This window comes from Lepus europaeus, chromosome 20 (assembly GCF_033115175.1).
Source record: "Lepus europaeus isolate LE1 chromosome 20, mLepTim1.pri, whole genome shotgun sequence".
NCBI classification, from domain to species: Eukaryota; Metazoa; Chordata; class Mammalia; order Lagomorpha; family Leporidae; genus Lepus; species Lepus europaeus.
In genome coordinates, this window is record NC_084846.1 from 12,100,641 (window position 1) to 12,122,767 (window position 22,127).

Here is a 22,127-nt window from a genome sequence, read left to right on the forward strand (position 1 = left end):
CCTGACGTCGTGCGTGCTCACGGCTGTGGGAAACTGACCAATCAGGCGCGCCAGGGGGCGGTGCTGCGGTAATCCCGCGAGATCTTCCTCATCATGGCGCCGTCCAGCTCTGCAGTTCAGAGAGGACCGGTTGGCTCCGGCTCTGGTCTTCCGTGAGCTTCTCGCGCTGCCGGAAGCTACGAGGAGCATCGCGGGCGCAACTTGGAAGCTGGGAAATCGTGAGTCTGTGCGGCCAGGGCGCTGTGGGCTGCAGAAAGTGGGCTGGGCCGGCAGCCGGGCCCCTGCTCGGGCGATTTCAGCTCAGAACCAGAACCTTCTCCGTGCTGCCCCGGGGCGGCGGGACTTAGGAGCTATGTCCCCCTTGATAGGCTTAATTCAACCAGAACTTTCTCCGTGCTGCCCGGGGCGGCGGGACTTAGGAGCTATGTCCCCCTTGATAGGCGTAATTCAACTTCTGGATTTTAATAGATTTTTTTTTTTTCCCACCACAGAGTAGCCAGCAGCTCTTTGGAAAGTTTATTTTCTGTTGGTGAGCATTTCTTGGGAGAGAGAGGCCGAGCATACCCATGTGATGCTACAGCGTTAAAAAAAAAAAAAATTCTTGTGCCCGAGCGGATGTTAGATGAAGGCGCTGCTTGGGGTGGCCACAATCCTGTATCAGAATGCCCGGGTTTGAGTTCTGGCTCTACTTCCGGTTTCTGCTAACGGTACTTGGCCTGGGAGACAGGGAGGTGACGAGGGCTCGAGTTCTGGGGTCTTTTGCTGCCCACGTGGGAAATGCAGATTTTAGTTGTGGGCGCCTGTCTGCAGCCGGCCCCAGATGTGGCCCTTTGGGGAGTGAGCCAGTTAGATGGAAGATCTCTCTCTGTTGGTTTCTCTCTCTGCTTTTCAAGTAAGCAGAAATAAATTTAATCTAAAATCTTTGCCCGTCTCCATTTCCTTAAGGACAGACACCTTGTAGAGGGGTATCTTGGCAGCGCACCTCTCTTTACCTTGTCTTGGGTAAAGACATCATGATGATGCAAGATGTCCCAAGGGCTCAGAGTCCCTAGGAGTTTGGAGTGATTGGCAAGCCCCTGTCATTCTTGGGGAACATGGGGAGAAGTTTTCCTGGGAGTAGCTGTGCCCTGAGCCCGGGGCTTCTGCTCTGTCCCTTCCATCTCTACTGCTAACACCTTGGGAAAGTAAAATTTCTCCTCCTGACTATATTCCCCGTTCCTTAGAGACATATAATTATCAGCTACCTTAGCGGATGCTGCAATTGAAGGGGAAAAATAAAAGCCGAAAGTGGGTCATGGAATCTGGATTCTCTCAACCTTGTGAAGGGAGGAAAAACTTCCATGAAAACGGAAGAAAACCCACCCCAGTTAAGTGGCGTGAGATCCGAAAAGCAGATGCACTCTGGACACACAGCAGTTTGGTTTTGCATCCACAGAGCTGGTTCTGTTGGGGTACAGTTTGTGCCAGTTGAGAATGTCTGGAGAACATCAGATTCTGATGAGAAAAAGTTTGTGAATTTAAGAAGTTTTTTTTTGGGGGGGTGGTGGTTTCTGGTCTAATAAAATATTTATTTTATTTGCCTTCATTTTCTGGCACAGAGATCCCAAGTCCCATGGAATTTTCTGAGTGATAGGAGTGGCTCTGATTCTACATGAGGCACACCCTTTTCAGACAGTAGCTTAGCTTGTGTTAATGACATGGTTGGATGGGATCCCTGGATAACTTCAGAATGAAGACAGGGGACCAGAAAGATCCAACACGTGGACTGGACTGCCCTCTGCGTGGGACTGTGTGGTGGGAGTGAGCCCTTAACCACTGCTAAGTCTAGGTGGAATGGCATCCGCAGTGGCCCTTAGCCACTGAGGTCCCTGCTGAATCTCGCTGGTGTTAGAACTGCATTGCTTGGCGATTACTGGGAGCGGGAGAATCGGTGGGTGATCAGCCAGCACCACACATTGAGTGTTAAAAGTGATGTCAAACAAAGGCAGCCCTCGGTGAGACCCTTAAGCTGATTTTGGGTGAGACTTGTGGCCTTCTAATTCTGCTTTTGCCCATTTATTTCTGAATTATGTGCCGTGATTTGAGTGTTGGGTTTTCATTTTCTTGCATGGAACCTGGGTTTACTCAGTAATGCCTGAAAAGGGAAAGAGAATTCTTGACATCATTCTTTTCTGCCGATTTTCAAGAACAGTATAAACACCTGTAGATTTGCCACCCAGGTGAATACATGGGCCTTGGTCAGTTCAGGTGGCTTCCTGATCTCTTCAACCCTTTCCCCAGAAGTGACCAAGCCCTGATTCTTCTGGTGTTTTTTGTAGCTTACTGTCTATCTTTCCCAAAGGAGAGGTTCGTTTTGTTTTGCCTTTTGTGAATTTTCAAGGCGTTGATGTTACCTATTGATACTGTACTCTTTATTATTATTATTATTATTATTATTATTACTTTAGCTCAGGCTTTTGCACACACAGCATGATGCTGAGGTTGTGATTCACCTAATTCCTTCACTGCTTCTGCTGTTTACGGAACTTAGATTGTTTGAAGTTTGTTTTTGATGTTGGTGAGGATGTCTGTCTTTTTGTTTTGATTTCTCAAGTGTTAATGCATAGTATTTGTTTCTTTTTACATAATGGGAAAATATTGTTATTTTTTAGACTGTGAAAAAATTCAGGCTTCAAAGGAAGCGTTAGTAGAACAGGTGGATTAACCATATAACTTCAAGCTTGTGCAGTTTTTTTATTTTACACTTTGCTAAAGTTTTGAATTTGTTTATTGATTTTTTTCCTTGCAGTGGTATCTGTGTGATTACCCATTGCTAATAAACACTTCGTGTGTATACTGCTGTATTTATTTATACTGTTTTGATACTGGTATATTTATTTTTCTCTGCAGTCCTATAAGCTTTGCCTTATGTAGTTTGGTACTCTGTTATGTTCAGATATAAAACATTTTAATGTCTTTTTAGAGAACTGCGTGCTGCATTTTTATGTAACCCTTTTAAATTTTTCTGATCTAAATCCTGATTAGTCTGAAATGGATATAGCTATTCCAGTTTTCTTTGGATGGGTGTTTTTTTTTTATTTTTATACAATTCTATTTAAGCTATACAAGTTTCATGTATTGCATCTACACAGATTTAGGAGCATAGTGATACTTCCCACCCTACCTTCCCTCACACCCTTGCTCCAACCTTTTTTCCTCCTCTCTCTCTCATTCCCACTCTTAATTTTTACAAAGATCTGTTTTCAATTTACTTAATGATCATAAAGTTAATCCTACACTAAGTAAAAGAGTTCAGCAAATAATATGAAGAAAAAAACATTGTTCCTCAACAGAAGAGACAAGGGCTATAAACAATTATCAAATCTCAAAATTAGACTGGTGTTATAATGGTATATATTTCTGTATATATTTCTATTTAATCTGTGTCTTTTTAAAAGGTTTATTTATTTGATAGGCTGTGTTACAGAGAGACAGAGAGAGATCTTCCATCCACTGGTTCACTCCCCAAATGGATACAACAGCCAGGGCTGGGCCAGGCCAAAGCTGGGAGCCAGTAGCTGCTTCCACATCTCCCACACAGGTGTAGGAGCCCAAGGATTTGGGGCCATCTTCTGCTGCTTTCTCAGGTGCCTTAGCAGGCAGCTGGATCAGAGTGGGACCTGAACTGGTGTCACAGGCAGTGGCTTAACCTGCTGTGCCACTATTAGGCCCCTAACCGATTTATGTTTATCTTTAAAAATACTTATGTATATTAAGTTTACAAGCAGGTCTTTAGCATATAAAATGAAATTTAGAAATATTTATATGCTGCAGACTAGATACATCAAGCTAATTATGATATGCATTTTTTCACATAACTTTTTTTTTTTTAGGATTTATTTTTTTGAAAGGCAGGAGCGACAGAGAGAGAGAGTGAGTGAGTGAGTAATCTTTCTTCTGCTTGTTCACTCCCCAGATGGCTGCAATGGTTAGGGATGGACCACACCAAAGCTAGGAGCCTGAACCTCCATCCAGGTCTCCTACATGGGTGGCGGAGGCCCAGGCATTTAGGCCATCTCTCGCTGTCTTCCCAGGTGCATTACAAGGGAGCCATAGCCAGGATTTGAACTGAGGCACTCCAGTGAAGGCTGGGCTAAGTGTCCACCCGCAGTCTGTGTTTTAACTGAGAGGCACAGATACAAGGCTGAGCACCCTGCCTGTAATTTGACAGCAGTGTTAACAATGAATAAACAGCGTAAGGATCCTTCTGTCTGGCTTCAAGGTGAGTTTTTAAATAGTGGCATTTTCAGAATTCCAGAATACTTAGTTGTAAATCATATAAGGGCTGATCAGAAAATTTAAGGGGCGGAGAAAGCACTGTGACACAGCAGGCGAAGCCACTGTCCAAGGTGCCAACTTCTCACAGGAGCACCTGTTTGAGTCTCGGCTGCTCCGCCTACAATCTAACTGCCTGCTGATGTGCCTGGGAAAGCAGCAGACAACCTTGCCACCCACATGTAAGCCCAGATGGAGATCTAGGCTCCTGGCTTTGACCCAGTTCAGTCCAAGCCTGGCTGTTGTGGCCATCTGAGGAGTAAACCAGTGTATGGAAGATTTTTATTTTCTCTCCCTCACCCTCTCTCTGTAACTCTGCCCTTCAAATAAATACATAAATGTTTAAAAAATAGAAGATTCAAGAGAAAATTCCACCTTGACTTACTGATGATAGAACTGGGTATTTGATTAACCCTCTGACAGTACTGGTGGATATTGGCTCCTAACTGATATTTTATGCTGTTATAAATGGGATTGTTTTTCTAATTTCTATTAAAGATAGTTCATTTGTTAGTGTATAGAGATGCTTCTGATTTTTAAAACATTATTTTAAGCAATTTTTGAAAACATGCCCTACTCTTACATTACTATAGGATATAGTGCAATATTTGTTTTTAGAAGATTTTTTTTTTTTTTTGACAGGCAGAGTGGACAGTGAGAGAGAGAGAGAGACAGAGAGAAAGGTCTTCCTTTTGCCATTGGTTCACCCTCCAATGGCTGCCGCAGCCAGCGTGCTGCGGACGGCGCACCGCGCTGATCCGATGGCAGGAGCCAGGTGCTTCTCCTGGTCTCCCATGGGGTGCAGGGCCTAAGGACTTGGGCCATCCTCCACTGCACTCCCTGGCCACAGCAGAGAGCTGGCCTGGAAGAGGGGCAACCGGGACAGGATCGGTGCCCCACTGGGACTAGAACCCGGTGTGCCGGCGCCGCAAGGCGGAGGATTAGCCTAGTGAGCCGCGGCGCCGGCTAGAAGATTTTATTTATTTGAGAGGTAAAGGGACTGGCATTGTGGCATAGTGGGTTAAGCTGCCGCCTACAACATCAGCATCCCATATGGACACTGCTTTGAGTCCCAGGTGTTCCAGCTCCAATCCCTGCTAATGCACCTGGGAAAGCAGCAGAGGATGGCCCAAATGCTTGGGTCCCTGCACCCTCGTGGGAGACCCTGAAGAAACGCCAGGTTCCTGTCTTCAGCCTGGCATATCCCTGACCATTGCAGCCATTTGGGGAGTAAACCAGCAGCTCTCTCTTATTCTTTCTCTGACTGTAACTCTGCCTTTCAAACAAATAAAAATAAAATCTTTAAAAAAAAAGATTTTATTTATTTGACAGGTAGAGTTCCACACAGTGAGAGAGAGAGACAAAGGTCTTTCTTCCGTTGGTTCACTCCCCAGATAGCCGCAATGGCTGGAGCTGCGCCGATCTGAAGCCAGGAGCCAGGTGCCTCTTCCCAGTCTCCCAAGCAGGGGCAGGGGCCCATGGACTTGGGCCATCTTCTGCTTTCCCAGGCCAGAGCGGAGAGCTGGATTGGAAGAAGAGCAGCCGGGACTAGAACCGGCGGCCATATGGGATGCTGGCACCACAGGTGGAGGATTAACCTACTACGCCATGGAGCCAGCCCATAAAAATAAAATCTTAAAGAAAGGTAGAATTAGAGAGAGAGAGAGAAGAGACAGAAATCTTTCATCCACTGGTTCACTCACCAAATGGCTGCAATGGCCAGAGTTACAAATGGCCAGGCTGAAACCAGGAGCCAGGAGCTTCATCTGGGTACCCCATGTGGGTACAGGGGCCCAAGGACTTGGAGCATCTTCTGCTGCTTTCCCAGGCACAGTAGCAGGGAGCCGGATCAGAAGTAGAGCAGTCAGGACTTGGACCGTACTCATGGGATGCCAGCATCTGAGGCAGTGGCCTAACCCATTGTGCCACAGTGCCAGCCATAGTGCAGTATCTGAACATAAGCTTGTATTGAATATAAGCTGACCAAGCCAGACACCCAGCCTTTCCATATTTGACTAGCTCCTCTCCTCCAGTTTTTCACACAGTATAAATATGGTGAACTGTGGTCACACTATATTGCACCATGGAACACTACAGTTTACTTCTACCTTCTTGTTTTTTGGCACCTGAGAGCCAACCTCCTCAATCCTCAACCCCAGCCTTTAGTAATCACTGTTCCATGTTCAGATGCGTTGTTTTTCCACTTTCCTATATGATAAACAATGTGGTATTTGTGTTTTTATGTCTGGCCTATTTCACTTAATGATCTGCAGTTCTACCCATTTTGCAGCATTTATGTCTGAATAATGTTCCCTTATCCATATCTTTGATATATTGATTTCATGTCTTTCTGACACACAGCCAGCCATAAGGTAGTTATGCCATATGGTAGACCAGTTTTTATCCTTATTTTATGACTGTGCTGTTCTCCATAATGCCTGGGATAATTCACATTTTCTTTTCTTTTTTTTTAAGATTTATTTTATTTTTTTGAAAGACAGAGTTACAGAAAGGTAAAGACAGAGAGGTCTTCCATCCGCTGGTTCTCTCCCCAGATGGTTGCAACGGCTGGAACTGCACTGATCCGAAGCCAGGAGCCAGGAGTCTCTTCCAGGTCTCCCACGCAGGTACAGGGGCCCAAGGACTTGTGCCATCTACCACTGCTTTCCCAGGCCACAGCAGAGAGCTGGATTGGAAGTGGAGCAGTCGGGACTAGAACTGGTGCCCATATAGGATGCCAGCGCTTCAGGCCAGGGCTTTAACCCACTGTGCCACAGTGCTGGCCCTGATCCTATATTTAGATCTTTGATTCACTTTGAGTTGACTAAGTGTAAGAGGTGAGGGGTGTAGTTTCAGTCTTGAACATACGGATTTTCAGTTTCCTCTGGACCATTGGCTGAAGAGATTTTTCTTCACTGTATGTTTGTTCCTTTTTTTTTTTTTTTTAAATTATTTATTTGAGAGGCAGAGCTACAGACAGAGAAGTTCCTCTGCTGGTTCACTCTCCAGATAGCTGCAGCTGCCAGGCCCACAGGCTGAAGCCAGGAGCTTCTTCTGGGTCTCCCACACGGGTGCTGGGGTAGCTTCTGCGTTTTTCCAGGCACGTTAGCAGGGAGCTAGACAGAAGTGGAACAGCCGGGCCTCGAACTGGCACCCATATGGAATGCTGGCACCACAGACAGAGGCTTAATCCAGTATGCCACAGCACTGGCCCCTTGGTTTCTTTTTTTAAAGATCAGTTGCCTGTGGGTGTGTGGGTTTGTTTCTGGGATCTCTGTTCTGTTTTGCTGTTCTGTGTGTCTGTTTTTATGTCAGTGGTGATACTACCTCTGTAACATGCCTTGAAAACAGATATTGTGGTGCTTTCAAATTTGTTATGTTGTTCAAGATTGCTTTGGCTATTTCAGGGTTTTCTGATTCCATGTGAATTGTAGGTTTGTTTTTTCTAGTTCTGTAAAGAATTTCTCTTTAAAAAGGATTTATTTTACTTATTTAAATGTCTGAGTGAGAGAATGAGAGAAACAGACCTCTGTCTTCTGATTGACTCAGCCACAATGGCTGAAGCTGTGTCAGCTCAAGACCAGGAGCCTGAAACTCCATCTGAGTCTCCCACATTGAAAGCCGGGCTGAAGCGCTTGGACCATTTTCTGCTGCTTTCCTGTGGATGTTTGCAGATAGCTGGATCAGAAATGGAGCAGCTGGGGCTTGCACTGTTGCTCTGATAGGGAATGTTGGCTTTGCAGGTGGCCGCTTAGTCCACTGACCCATAATACTGGTCCCTCTGAAGAATTTCATTGGTGTTTTGACACAAATTCCATTAAATCAGTAAAGTATTTTGGATAGCATAAAAACTTCAACCATAGTAAGTCAGGAGCTTGAGAAGTCTGCAATTTTTGTATCTTCCTAAATTTTTCTTTTTTTTTTAATAGCTAGGGGCCATGAGTTTGCTCTCTTGCTTTTTTTTTTTTTTTTTATAGAAAGTGAGAGAGAGAGACAGAGAGAAAGGTCTTCCTTCTGCTGGTTCACTCCCTAAATGGCTGCTATGGCCAGCGCTGTGCCAGTCCAAAGCCAGGAGCCAGGTGCTTCCTCCTGGTCTCCCGTGCAGGTGCAGGGTCCCAAGCACTTGGACCATCCTCCACTGCCTTCCCAGGCCACAGCAGAGAGCTGAACTGGAAGAGGAGCAGCCGGGACTAGAACCCAGCGCCCATATAGGATGCCAGTGCCACAGGCAGAGGATTAACCAAGTGAGCCATGGCGCTGGCCCCCTAAATTTTTCTTTTGAAGATTTATTTATTTATTTGATAGGCAGAGTTACAGAGAGCCAGAGGGAGAGAGAGAGATTGATTGATTCCATCTGCTGGTTTACTCCCTAAATGGCTGCAATGACTGGAGCTGGGCCGATCTGAAGGTAGGAGCCAGGAGCTTCTTCCAGGGTTTCTCACACGGGTGCAGGGGCCCAAGCACTTGAACCATCTTCTGCTCTCCCAGGCCACAGCTGAGAGCTGGATCGGAAGTGGAGCAGCCAGGCATTTGGCGCCCATATGGGATGGTGCTACTGCAGGCAGTGGGCTTTACCTGCTATGCTACATGTAGTGCCAGCCCCGTGTCCTCTTATATTTCTTTCTTCAGTGTTTTGTGATTTTTATTATAGAGGACTTTTGCAATTTGGGTTAAATTTATTCTGAGGTATTATATTTTCCTGTCACTGTTGTAAATATTGTACTTACAGTTTATTTTCTCAGTGGGTTCACCATTGGTGTACAGATGTGCTACTGATTTTGTTTTTTATCATGCAGTTTTATGGAGTTCATTTATTCATTCTAGCATTCTTCTGATGGTGTTGCTAGGTCACCCTGTACATAGATTCTGGTCATCTACAAACACATAACTTGAATTCTTCCTTTTCTATTTGAATCCATATTATTTCCTTCTGCTACCTAATTGCTTTGGCTAAACTTTATGGTGCAGTGTGGAATAACAGTAGTGAGAGTGGGCAGCTTTGTCTGGCTCCTGATCTTAGAGGAACATACTTTCAGCTTTTCCTCCTTCAATGGGATGTTGGCTTTGTGTTTGTCACATGGAGCCTTTATTGTGTGTAGATTGAAAAGTTTTGTTCAGAGTTTTAATCATATATAGCTATTGAATTTTATTGAATAGTTTTTTTACACCTATTGCGATAATTATAATTTTATTTTTCATTTTATTGATGTGATTTATTTGGTTTATTGATTTTTATGCTTTTTTAAAAGATTTATTTATTTGCAAGGTGGAGTGACAGAGAGAGAGAGACACACACACACACACAGAAAGATCTTCCATCTGCTGGTTCTCTCCCAATTGACTGCAAAAGCTGGGACCCTGGAACTCCATCTGGGTCTCCCATGTGGGTGACAGGGACCCAAGTGCTTTTACCACCTTCTACTGCCTTTCTAGGTAGAGTAGCAGGGGTCTGGATGGGAAGCAGAGCAGCTGGGACTGCAACTGATGTTCATATAAGATACTGGCACCACTGGTGGTGACCCAGCCCATTGTGTCCCAGTGCTGGCTCTTAATTTCTTTTTTTAAGATTTATTTTATTTATTTGAAAGAGTTACAGGCAGAGGCAGAAAGAGAGAGTGTTCCTCCATCCACTGGTTCACTCCCCAAATGGCTGCAGTGGCCAGAGCTAAGCTGATCTGAAGCTGGGAGCTAGGAGCTTCCTCCGGGCACCCCACATGGTTGCAGAGGACAAAGGTCTTGGGCCATCCTCAGCTGCTTTCCCAGGTACAATAGCAGGGAGCTGCATCGGAGATGAAGCAGGCGGGGACCCAAACTGGCGCCCATATGGGATGTGGGCACTGCAGGCCGGAGCTTTAACCTGCTGTGCCATAGCACCTGCACACACACCCACCCCTCCTTTACATATGCTGGCACATCCCTGTATCCCTGGGATCATTCCCATTTGATTAGGATGCCTGACCTTTTAGATGTTGTTGGATTCAATTTGCTATTATTATAGTGAGAATTTTGACATCTGTGTTCACCAGGCATATTGGTCTATATTTTTATTTGAAAGAGAGAAAGGTTGAGAGAAAGATTGATTTCCCATGTGCTGATTCACTGGAAAGTGTCTCATAAGTGTTTGCGAAGGTTCCCTCATTTCAAATTTTTGGAATAGTTTGAGAAGAATTAATGTGATTCCATTTTTAAAATTTGATAGAGATTGGTAGAAAAATCCTGTGCTACTGTCTATTCCTGTATGGAGACTTTTAATTCAATCTTTCATTTTTTTTTGTTAAGATTTATTTATTTATTTGAAAGCCAGAGTTACAGAGAGGCAGAGGCAGAGAGAGAGACAGAGAGAGGTCTTCAATCCATTGTTCCATTCCCCAAATGGCTGCAAGGGCTAGAGCTGCACCGATCCGAAGCCAGGAGCTTCTTCCAGATCTCCCATGTGGGTGCAGGGGCCCAAGGACTAGGGCCATCTTCTGACGTCCCAGGCCATAGCAGAGAGCTGGACTGGAAGTGGAGCAGCTGGGACTACTAGAACAGGTGCCCAAATGGGATGTTGGCACTACAAGTGGTGGCTTTACCAGCTATGCCACAGCTCTGGCCCCTAATTCAGTCTTGTCATTCATTATTGAGCTGTTCATGTTTTCTATGTCTTTGCAACTCAGTTTTTGTAAGCTATATGTATCTAGAAATTAACCATTTCTTTTAGGTTTTCCAGTTTGTTAGTTTATAGTTAGTTAATAGTTCCTATTGATCTGTTGTGTTTGTGTGGTATCAGATGTAAAATCTTATTTTATTCTTTGATTTTATTTATTTGAATCTTTTCTTTTTTCATTATTGTAGCTAAAAGTGATCATTTTGTTTCCAAAAAAATCAACTCTTCATTTTATTGATTTTAATAGTGTTTAAGATTATTTCTTGGGGCTGGCGCCGTGGCTCACTTGGCTAATCCTCCGCCTGCGGTGCCAGCATCCCATATGGGAGCCGGGTTCTAGTCCCGGCTGCTCCTCTTCCAGTCTACTCTCTGCTGTGGCCTGGGAAGGCAGTGGAGGATGGCCCAGGTACTTGGGCACCTGCACCTGGCTCTTGGCTTCGGATTGGCATAGCCCCGGCTGTAGCGGCCATTTGGAAGGAAGACCTTTCTCTCTCTCTCTCACTGTCTTAACTCTGTCAGATAAAACAAAAAGATTATTTCTTATTTTTTCTAGTCTGATTTTTTTTTTCCCATTGGGCATTTTTTTTAAAGATTTTATTTATTTATTTGAGAGGTAGAGTTACAGACAGTGAGAGGGAGAGATAGAGAGAAAGGTCTTCCTTCTGTTGGTTCACTCCCCAAATGGCCGCAACTACCAGAGCTGTGCCAATCCGAAGCCAGGAGCCAGGTGCTTCTTCCAGGTCTCCCACATGGGTGCAGGGGCCCAAGGACTTGAGCCATCTTCTACTGCTTTCTGAGGCCACAGCAGAGAGCTGGATTGGAAGAGGAGCAGCTGGGATTAGAACCAGCACCCATGTGGGATGCCAGCGCTGCAGGCAGAGAATTAACCTACTGCACCACAGCATCGGCCCCTCTAGTCTGATCTTTATTCACTTTTTTCTACTGCTGTTGGGTTTGGCTCATCCTTGTTTTGTTTTTTTCCAGAGAAGACTAAATGCTTTTACTTAGCTTAAGCAAGGGAAGTGCAACATCATTTCTCTTTTGCTGTGTGAGGGCTCCTAACATATTCTTTTTTTTTTTTTTAATAGAAATGTATTTATTTATTTGAGAAGCGGAGTTTACAGAGAGGCAGAGGTAGAGAGAGAGGTCTTCCATCTGCTGGTTCACTCCCCAGATGGCCACAACGGCTGGATCTGTGCCGATCTGAAGCCAGGAGCCAGGAGCTTCTTCCAGGTCTCCTTCGGGGTTGCAGGGGCCCAAGGACGTGGGCCATCTTCCAGGCCATAGCAGAGAGCTGGATCAGAAGAGGGGCAGCCGGGACTAGAACTGGCGTCCATATGGGATGCTGGCCCTGCAGGCGGTGGCTTTACCTGCTATGCCACAGTGCTGGCTCCCCTAACACATTATTAACAGAGCAGGAACACAGATCGTGCCTAGTTCTATGGACAACCTTCCACAGAAAGCCTTTCAGTGGAGTGACAGAATCACAGTATTTTTATTCCACTGCACTTATAAAGTGTACTTGAAATTTTCAATGCATCCAAATTCAGAAGTTTAAAAATCTTCAAAAGCCGTGGACACAGAGTTTAGGAAGCTGCTGGCTGTGAGTTCCCTTCTGGCTTAATCTACGCCTTGTTTTGCGTTCCTCACAGGTAAGCAGACATTACCTGTTGTGATATGGACTAGATCCAGCCCCTCACAGCTGACTTTCAAGGGAATGGAATTTACTCTGGCACACTCCAATGTAGGATGCCGTTCCCAGGCCTAATCCCAAGATACCAGCACGTGCCACTTTAGGCAATGATCCAAGTCTTGGATTAGCTGCTAAGTAACCTTGGTGGACTAGTCCCTGGGTGACAAGCGAGATTACAAGAGAAGAGGTCAAAGCTGTCTTCCAGAGACTTTCTCCTTGACATTCTCAGACGATCTTTGCAGCCTCTCCATTTTGGATGTGCCATTTTGATTTTGGACAAAACAGCAGGCTCTTGTTTAGCGGTGGCAAATGTGGACTTTTCTCCTGGCTTTCATGAGTCGACACGGATGCCATGGTGATTTGTCCTGGCTGCTTTTCTAGCTGGGTGTACTCTTGCTACTCCCTTACTCTTTGAGATGAGTAGTTAGGTTGCTTATTTCGTACCTTTTTTTTTGTTGTTGTTATTTTATTTTTAGGTGGCTACCTGAAGTCATAATTTTTAGTTCCTGTATTTTCCTCAGAAGAGGGGAGACCTTTTAGGTGACTGCAGGAAATGTTGGCAAAAATGAGAATGTATTGATTTGCCAACAAAATACCACCAGCTATGTGGCTTAAATCGTGGAAATTGGATTCTCTTGGTTGTGGAGTTTGAAAATTCAAGATCAAAGTCATGGTGGGTTTGGTTTCTCCAGAGGCCTCTGTTCATGGCCACCAGACAGCCATCAGCTTGCTGTGTTCTCACATGGTGTCTCCTCTGTGTGCATCCTTCCTGTCTGTCCTTGTAAAGGCACGGGCCAACTTGAATTATCACTTCACATGTGTGATATCATTTGACTTCAATTACCTGCCTAAAAGCTCTGTAGTTCACTTCAATGTATGAGGTTTCTTCTTTTAAAAAAAGAAGATTTATTTATTTATTTGAGAGACACAGTTAGAGAGAGAGAGAGAGAGAGAGAGAGAGAGAATATATCTTCCATCTGCTGGTTCACTCCCCAAATGGCTCTAATGACCGAGGCTGGGCTAGGCTGAAGTCAGGAGGCAGGAACTTCTTTCAGGTCTCCCATGTGGGTGTGGGGGCGCAAGGACTTGGGTCATCTTCCGCTGCTTTCCCAGGTGCATTAGCAGGGATCTGGATTAGAAGTGGAGCAGCCAGGACTCAAATTGGCACCCATATGGGATGTTGGTGTTGCAGACTGCAGCTTTTACCTGCTTAGCCACAGTGCCGGCCCCTCAGTGTATGAGTTTTAAGGAGACAAGTTTCAGTTCATAGCAGTGAAAAGGGACCCAGTGGTTTGCCCCATAGGCAGCTGTCTCTGAGGAGGACTTAGTTTTTGAAGTGAGTGTTAAGAGTTTCTCACAGTGTTATTTTCAGTGCTGTCTTCACAGCTTGTGTATACGTGCACACACACACATGAACATCCGTACACACACATACACATGAACATCCATACACATGCTGACGTTGGAATACCCAGTGGCTGTGTATAGGTAATATCAGTGTAGTGATCCATAAGAGGGCATACTAGCAAACGCTAAAACATGAAGAGATCGGAAAGAATGAGAACACAGTCTGCAGTAAAACAGAAATATACATGATATTCGATATTTATAGTTGCTAAAAGAAAATCATTGATGTATAAAAAATGAAATATAAACCTTACAGGTTAGTCAGCATCAGGACATATTCCTAAGCCCTTTCAAATCTTAAATCATTGTTACACAGAACTAGAATTTAAGACTCCATTACACATAGGAGAGATATATTCTGCAAATGGTCAGTCTAGTGCCATGATAACAAAGATTTTAACAAATGTTTCTGATTTTCTCAGTATTAACTACTAAATCATGTTAGTGAGTCATTGTGGGATTATCAGTTCTTTGACAGCCTCTTATAATACTCAATAGTTTATCAAATCTATCATTATTTGTGTTTTCCAGCACGTGCACTGGGCTTACCAGATTAATGAACTTGAGGATGCCTGTTAGAGGATTTAAAATAAAAATTTTACATCATCTGTGCACACCTGAGCACCGGGATGAAGCAGGTGGGGCTTCCAGGTGGGTCTTGACAGGCTTGGTGGCTGCTGGCAATAAGGCGGGCTCAGGCTCCATCCCACCTCTAGCTCCTAACTAGGGTGTGTGAGTGTTTGGGGAATGGGATGTGGGTGGACTCCAGGCCCCCCAGGGTCTCTAGGGAAGCCCTGAGTATCTGCCTGCTTCCTCCTCCAGCTGTGGACTTCTGTGACTGCCCCCAGAAGGGGAGGTTGATCCAGGCTTAGAGGTGGCTTGGACCCCACCCCCGAGGAAATGCAAAACCTGGGCCAGCTACCAGTGGTGGGTTAGGGCAGGTACAAAGCGGGCCTCTGTGTAGCCTAGCCTGACTGCCCACTGGATTCTGGGGGAGGAGGCTGGAGCTAGTTTCTGTCCTATTCTGCTTCCTGTGAAGATGGCTGGAGTGCCTGGAACTCTGGCCCAGTCTGGTCCGTCCAGCCCACCCACGGCCCCCTCCCCTATGGTTTCCTGGGCCTTGGGATACAGCTCCAGACTTGTCGGCACCATAGCCCTAATGTGGTTTACCCAGACCTTGAGAGCCTTCCCAGGGCGCATGAAAAACCTAGGGCTTCCCCCAGGCTCAGAACTGAACTGGGTCTCATCATCCTGCCAGGGTCACTCCATGTGCCATGGAGCTAAGGTTGGAGAGCCAGGCCCGGGAGTCAGACAGACCTGGGTTCAAATCCTGGCTCTGTCACTCATTGGCCTTGGTGACCTTAGGCAGGGGGCTTTACTCCCTGGGTCTTACTTGCTACACCTGCAGAATGGGGCCACTAATAGATGCAGGGTTGTAGAGAGAATCCGATGAATGAGTGCGGGAATGTGTGAAACAGCACCTGGCAGAGGGCGTGTGCAAGCACTGGGACCTGCAGAAGTGGGCGGGGAGGGCCTCCATCCTCCTGGCCCCCTCCTCATCCGCGCTCAGGCGCCACCCTGTGGCCCTGCTACAGCCTTGCTCTCCAGATCTGCTTCCCCACCTGCAAACCACATCGCAGGAGGTGTGCCCACCCCCTGGGGCCCTCCCCCTGGGACTTGGGGGCTGGTGGGGGTCAGTGTCTGGAGCTGCTGGTTCTGTCGCCCCTTTCCTTTCCCACGGGGCCCTGTGCTCATGGCTTCTGCAGTTTGGGGTGAGGAGGAAGAACCATTTAACAGGTGAGACACTGAGGCTCAGTGGGAAGGGCTTGGTGGAAGTCCACAGTCAGGGAGTGGCAGGATGGAGTCTGTTCCCCGCCAGGCCTGTGGACCTGTGCTGCCCTCTGCCTACTGCTGGTCCATGTGTTTCCAAGCAGCTTTCCCCGGCCTGTCCCCTGGTGCCACCCACCAGGAGGGAGGCCCTGGGTCCAAGGACTGCGGTCCCAGGTTGCTGTCAGCTTCAGACATCACCACTTTAGGAAACGTTTAGCCCAAGGTCCATATGATCCCAAATGGATGGGGGCATCATCATCTCTCCATAGTAGCTGCTTCTCCGTGGCCTGCTCTGCATGGGGCAGAGGGTGGGAAGAGGCTGCATATGTGCAGGCTGTCATCTCATGGTCCCATGTGGTGGGGAGAAACGGGCTCAGAGGCCTATGCCAAGGTCACAAACTGTTTGTCCCACGTGGCTTGTGGTGCTTCCTGTTCATGGATACATTAATGTAGATCTAACCATCTTTGCTGTTTTGTTGAACTGTAACCTGGTAATACCAAAAGTCTGTTTTTCCAAAACAAACATCATTACCCTGGTTACATTGAATGTGTGTCACTCTGTTCACCTGACATGTTGTTTCAGGTGTGTGTTTATACTCCTGCCTGCAGGCTACGTTGGGAGCTGCTTTCAGAATCATCAGGAAGAACATTCCAGAGATACAAGAAAGCCTCTATTACAATGACTTTAGAATTGTAAAAGGAACAGAGTTAAAGTATTTAGTATTTACGTTGTGATTTTGCTTCCTGTTGCTAAGCAGTATACAGAATAAGCTGCTGCGTATGTAATAGGCAGATAAGACACGCACAGAAGACTGGACTCTCTGTCCCTCTGTTTTGTGACCCGGGGCTGATGGGTCAGTAAGAAATGTGCCATTACAGGTGTGGTGTCCTCTGAAGACCTGGCTGTGGACTCCACCCAGGAGGAGTGGCAGCACCTGGACAGTGCCAGAAGACCCTGAAAAGGGATGCGATGCTGGAGACCTAAAGCAGCCTGCTGTCCCTCGGTGAGTGACACTCCCTAGTCACACCCAACTAACTGGACCACTGTTTTTTTTTTTTTTTATTTGACAAATGAATGGTTTATAAAGTGCATTGCTGTTTAGGCATGGAATTTGATCTATGCAGCGTGTGAGTATGCATGCACCATAGCAAGGATTCAGATGGGCCCTTTTCTCACACAGAAGCCTGAAAACAAAATCCTACAGCCACACAGGATTGTGTGGCGCGAAACCCGAGCTGATCTTCAAATTGGAGCAAGGAGTGGAGCCGTGGATCACAGAGGAAGCCCCGAATCAGAGCCTCCCAGGTCAGCGAGCACATACTGGGCTTGGAGGCCGGGACGAAGATGGCTCCGCGGTGGTCCGTTGTCGTCTGTGTTCATCCGCCACCCTTGTGTTTTGTAGTGCATGAGCATTTTCTTAGGCTTAGCAAAAATGCAGTCTTTTTAAGACTGTACAAAGGTGTTTTTCCAGATTAGGGATAGTCTCTGAATCATAACTTGTCCTGCTGTCCACTTTCATACTCTGTTTTACTCCAGGAATTGGGAGTGTGTGTGTGTGTACGCGCATGTGTGTGCACACACACATACATACATATAACTCTCTGTAACTATGCCTCTCAGATAAAAAAAGTATACAAGTCATAGTAGAAGACACTTTAAAGCTCCATTGAGATTAGAAAGCAAGTGACAAGTAGGAGTGGAGCCAAGACACAAAACGGAAGTAGTAAGTAAACGTGGAGAGGTCTCCAGTATTAGCTTAGAGTTCCCGGTGCTGATTTGTATTGATGTTTCCCACCAGGCCGGGGCACAGCCGAGCATCCTGAGTGCACAAGCTGACTTGTGGGCTGGAGGAACCATGGGACTTGCCAGAGCCCAGACTGTGTCCATCCCAGGAGAGGAGTTGCAGAGCTATGGCTGCTCCTGCCCAGGAGCTTCTTCCGGATCTCCCACGTGAGTGCAGGGGCCAAAGGATCTGGGCCATCTTCTGCTGTCCCAGGCCATAGCAGAGAGCTGGGTTGAAGTGCAGCAGCTGGGACTTGAACCTGCGCCCCTTGGGATGCTGGCACTGCAGGCGGCAGCTTTTGCTCACTACACCAATGCTGGCCGCAGTCCTATCACATTTTCTAAATTCATTGTGATTTCTTCTATGACCCGCTGGCTACTTGGGAGTATGCTAGTTATTTTCCATGTATATTACAACTTTTCAAATATCCTTTTGGTTTTGGTTTTCAGGTTTTGGAAAATTTTTTTCTTTAAGAGCTGGAAAGACAAATAGATCATCCATCTGCTGCTTTGCTCCCCAAATCTCCACAACAGCTGAGCCATCACAGACCACACTGGGAGCCGCGAAATCAATCGAGGCCCTCACATGGGTGACAGGGACCCAACCGCCCGAGCCACCACCTTCTTCCCAGGGTTTGTGTTCAGAGTATGGAAGTGGAGCAGAACCAGAGTGGAACCCAGGCACTCTAATGCTGGACATGCACATACCGAGACACCTTCACCACTTGGCCATGCATCTCTGAGTTTCAGTTGTACTCCATTGTGTTCAGAGAAATGCTTTATGGCTTAAGTCCTTCCAGATTTATTTAGGCTTTTATATGACTTAGCAAACATTGTTCTCTGGAAAATGTTGCATGTTCACTTGAATATAAATATTCTTTTTTTAAAAAAAGATTTTACTTATTTTAAAGATTTATTTATTTATTTGAAAGAGTTACAGAGACGCAGAAGCAGAGAGAGAAAGACAGACAGACAGATAGATATCTTCCATCCATCCGCTGGTTCATTCCCCAGATGGCCACAAGGGCTGGAGCTGTGCCAGGCTGAAGCCAGGAGCGAGGAGCTTCTTGGTCTCCCATGTGGGTGCAGGGGCCCAAGCACTTGGGTCATCTTCTGCTGATTTCCTGGGCACACCAGCAAGGAGCTGGATTGAAGTGGAGCAGCCGGGACTCGAACTGGTGCCCATAATGGGATGCCGGCACTGCAGGCAGTGTCCTCACCTGCTATACCACGGTGCTGGCCTTAAGTTCGAGGCTGCCCATTGTTTGCTTGTATAGCTATCACTCTTACATGTTGGCAGGTTGTTTTTCATTCTTTTAACTTTTGAACCTTTCATATCTTTGAATTTAAGTGTTTTCTCTTGTACATGATAGCTTGCTTGATTTTATCTTATTTTAATTTAATGAGACAAAATTTGCCTCTGTAAAGGATTTATTTGAATGATGGAGTGACACAGAGAGCAAGGTGGGGAGGAGGACAGAAAATCTTTCATTACTGGTTCACTTCTCTTTTTTTGACAGGCAGAGTGGACAGTGAGAAAGAGAGAGAAAGGTCTTCCTTCCGTTGGTTCACTCCCCTAATGGCCGCTACGGCCGGCGCTGTGCCGATCCGAAGCCAGGAGTCAGGTGCTTCTCCTGATCTCCCATGCGAGTGCAGGGCGCAAGGACTCGGGCCATCCTCCACTGCCTTCCTGGGCCATAGCAGAGAGCTGGACTGGAAGAGGAGCAACCGGGACAGAATCCGGCGCCACGACTGGGACTAGAACCTGGTGTGCTGGCGCCGCAGGCGGAGGATTAGCCAAGTGAGCCGTGGCACCGGCTATTGGTTCACTTCTCAAATGACCACAACAGCCAGGGACAGGACAACCCTAAGCCAGGAGACAGGAGCTCCATCCAGGTCTCCCACATGGGTGGTAGGGGTGCAAATACCTGCATGATCATCTGCTGCCTTCCAGGTACATTAGCAGGAACCAAGATCAAAAGCAGGAAGGGTCTAGAACTCAAGCCAGGTCCTGAATTGTGGAATGTGTGCATCTCAGGCAATAGCTAACCTCACTGTGCCACAATGCCTACCCCAGCTTTTGCCTTCTTAAAAATTTCATCTTCAGCTGTAAGATAATTGTATATATTTGTAGGCAAAACATGACATTTCAGTGAATGTGTTCTGGAATTATCAAATCACGCCAAGTAGTATATCCATCCCATTATCTACTACTGTGAAAGATACGTTACCTCAGTCTCTGGCTGTGCAGAGCAGCAGGGGAACCCCTTCCTCCTGCCTGTCAGAAACTGTACCCTCTGCCCCGTGTCTCCTTTCACCCTAGCCCTCCATTTCTGCTTCACCTTGTGGTAGCCGCCCGTGTGCTCTCTGCTTGATGAGCTGTGGTTGTCAGAGTCCACATGTTACAGTGGGTCTGTCTCTATCTGGCCTGTTCCCTTACACAATGTTGTCCCTTTCCCTTTAAGGTGGCAGTTTTTCTCCTCCCATGATACCATCATCTCTCAGCACAGATTCACGTCCTGTTCTGAACACGTGTTCTCACGTTTTGGGGACTTAGGCTGAGAATTTCTCAAACTTTTACGTTCTCATTGCAGTTTGCTGTCAGTTCCTCCGATTCCTGGCTCTCCTCTTGGTCTTCTGTAAGCAGTCGGGAGAGCAAGCTGCTGCTTCAGAGCTCTGCTTGGACATTGTCTCAGTCACATACAGATCTTTATTGCTCACAAGCTGGACCTTCCGCAGAGGACAGCACCACGTTGCTTTATGAGAAATGCCCTTCCTCCAGGCTTTGCTGACATGTTTCCCATCTCCTTCTGAGACACATACGGATCACCCCCATGTCCATATTTCATTAACATCCTTGCAACCCGGAAACCGGTATCCAGTTCAGAGGCACTTCCATATGTTTATGTAATTGTGACAAAAATACCTTATGTTTGGTAATGTAATGTTTCCTAATCTGCTTGGACTGCCAGAGCAAAATACCATAGGCTGGGGTGTTTTGACAAAAGACATTTTTTTCTCACAGCTCCAGGAGCTGGGAAGTTTGAAGCTGCTGACTTGGCTTCTCATGAGAGCCAGGAGCTAGGCGCTTTCCCATCTTGCCCTCAGAGGGGCTTTGGGATGTGTGTGCAGTGGAAGGGTAGAGTTCTCTTTTTTCTTATACACTAGTCCTACCAGGAAGGCCTCACCTCATAGCCAACTGTAACGTGAATTCCCTTACAGAGACTTCCTCCAGATACCAGCACCATCGGGTAAAGGGCTTCAGTTCATACAAGATGGCACAGCCAAAAGTTGGTGAAAAAATGAAATAAAAACATAAACTCATTTTGGTGCAGAGAGTTCTGTAGCCATATGTAGTTTTTCATAGTAAATGTTTTTCATGAAATTTCTGGAAAACCTTTTATATATGCGGATGCAATTATTATTACTTTTGTCAACAAAATAAACATGTCTTTGAGCTCTGTTGTCCACAGTTGAGCTGAAGTAGTTTCATATTTGTGTGGGGCAGAAACCTTCCAGGAAAGGTGTGCTTGTGGTGGTCCTGATTGGAGGCTCAGGGAGGGGGTCATGGGAGCTAGCGGAGCGGGGTGGGGGAGGAACTGGTGAAGAGGCCCTTCCCCCAGGAGTGGAGTGTTCACTGACGTGAGACAACTTGCCTCTCGAAGGCACCATCGACACTGGCACAGAAAGAGCAGCTCCTACCAGATTTCCCCTTTAGGGGTGGGATCATAGGGTCTTTGTATTGGGAGAATTCAAAGGGTAGACCAAGAGCACGAGCAGTTGCATAATATGAAGGCCACACTGGATGTGGGAGTGGGTTTGCAGTTACGTGTCTGGATTTCCAGTTGGATCAAGTTTTGTACTTTTCAAAAATGTGTATGTAACACTTTTCTTCTATAACTAGATTTTTTGTTGTACTTTATACTTTTTCTTTTTTTCGTTTTTTTTACCTCTTTCTGGCTTAAGTCTTTAGGAAGCAAAGCCGTGGTTTGTATTTCTGTGCTTCCTCTGATGACTCATTGTGTGGAGCAGTTAGGTGGCAGCAGCTGTGGTGGGCAAGGGAGCGCATACTTCAGTTTCCCAGGGCAGGCGTGGCAGATCGCCACAGGTGGGGTTATTTAAACATGGATTTATTTTCTCGTGATTCTGGAGGTTTGATCAAGGCAGAACTCCCACGGCCACTGGTGCCCAGAGTTGGACTGTGGGGTGATGGCACATGCAGGGACCTCAGGGGAGGCCCCGGCCAGGCAGACAACCAGACCCACGAGTGGGAGGGCGGCCACTCATTCCTGTTCTTTGACTCACAGTCAAGCTTGCAAGAAGAATGAAAGTGTGGTGGCAACTAACAGTGCCAGAGTGTGATGGAGAGGAGTGAAGTGGACATTGGGAGATTCGAGGATTGATTATAGACCCTGTCTTCCACTGTGAGGAACAGTGTGTTTTTCTTCTTATTG

General features: G+C 46.4%; 1 long non-coding RNA gene and 1 pseudogene across 8 annotated transcripts; one reads left to right on the top strand and one right to left on the bottom strand.

The window, feature by feature from the left end:
• Nucleotides 1-76: 76 nt before the first annotated feature.
• On the top strand, nucleotides 77-21,141 carry LOC133749561 (uncharacterized). Of its 8 annotated transcripts, XR_009864595.1 has the most exons (9): nucleotides 77-218; nucleotides 3,873-3,920; nucleotides 4,074-4,261; nucleotides 6,812-6,941; nucleotides 14,592-14,711; nucleotides 16,770-16,894; nucleotides 17,072-17,196; nucleotides 17,690-17,841; nucleotides 18,124-19,187. It is a non-coding gene; the product is annotated as an uncharacterized LOC133749561 (long non-coding RNA). The 8 variants fall into 8 exon arrangements; XR_009864596.1 differs by lacking the exon at nucleotides 3,873-3,920; XR_009864593.1 differs by lacking the exons at nucleotides 3,873-3,920; nucleotides 4,074-4,261; nucleotides 6,812-6,941 and adding an exon at nucleotides 19,194-21,141 and having other exon boundaries at nucleotides 18,124-18,306.
• Nucleotides 12,547-13,007, bottom strand: LOC133749915 (OCIA domain-containing protein 2-like; annotated as a pseudogene).
• Nucleotides 21,142-22,127: the final 986 nt, after the last annotated feature.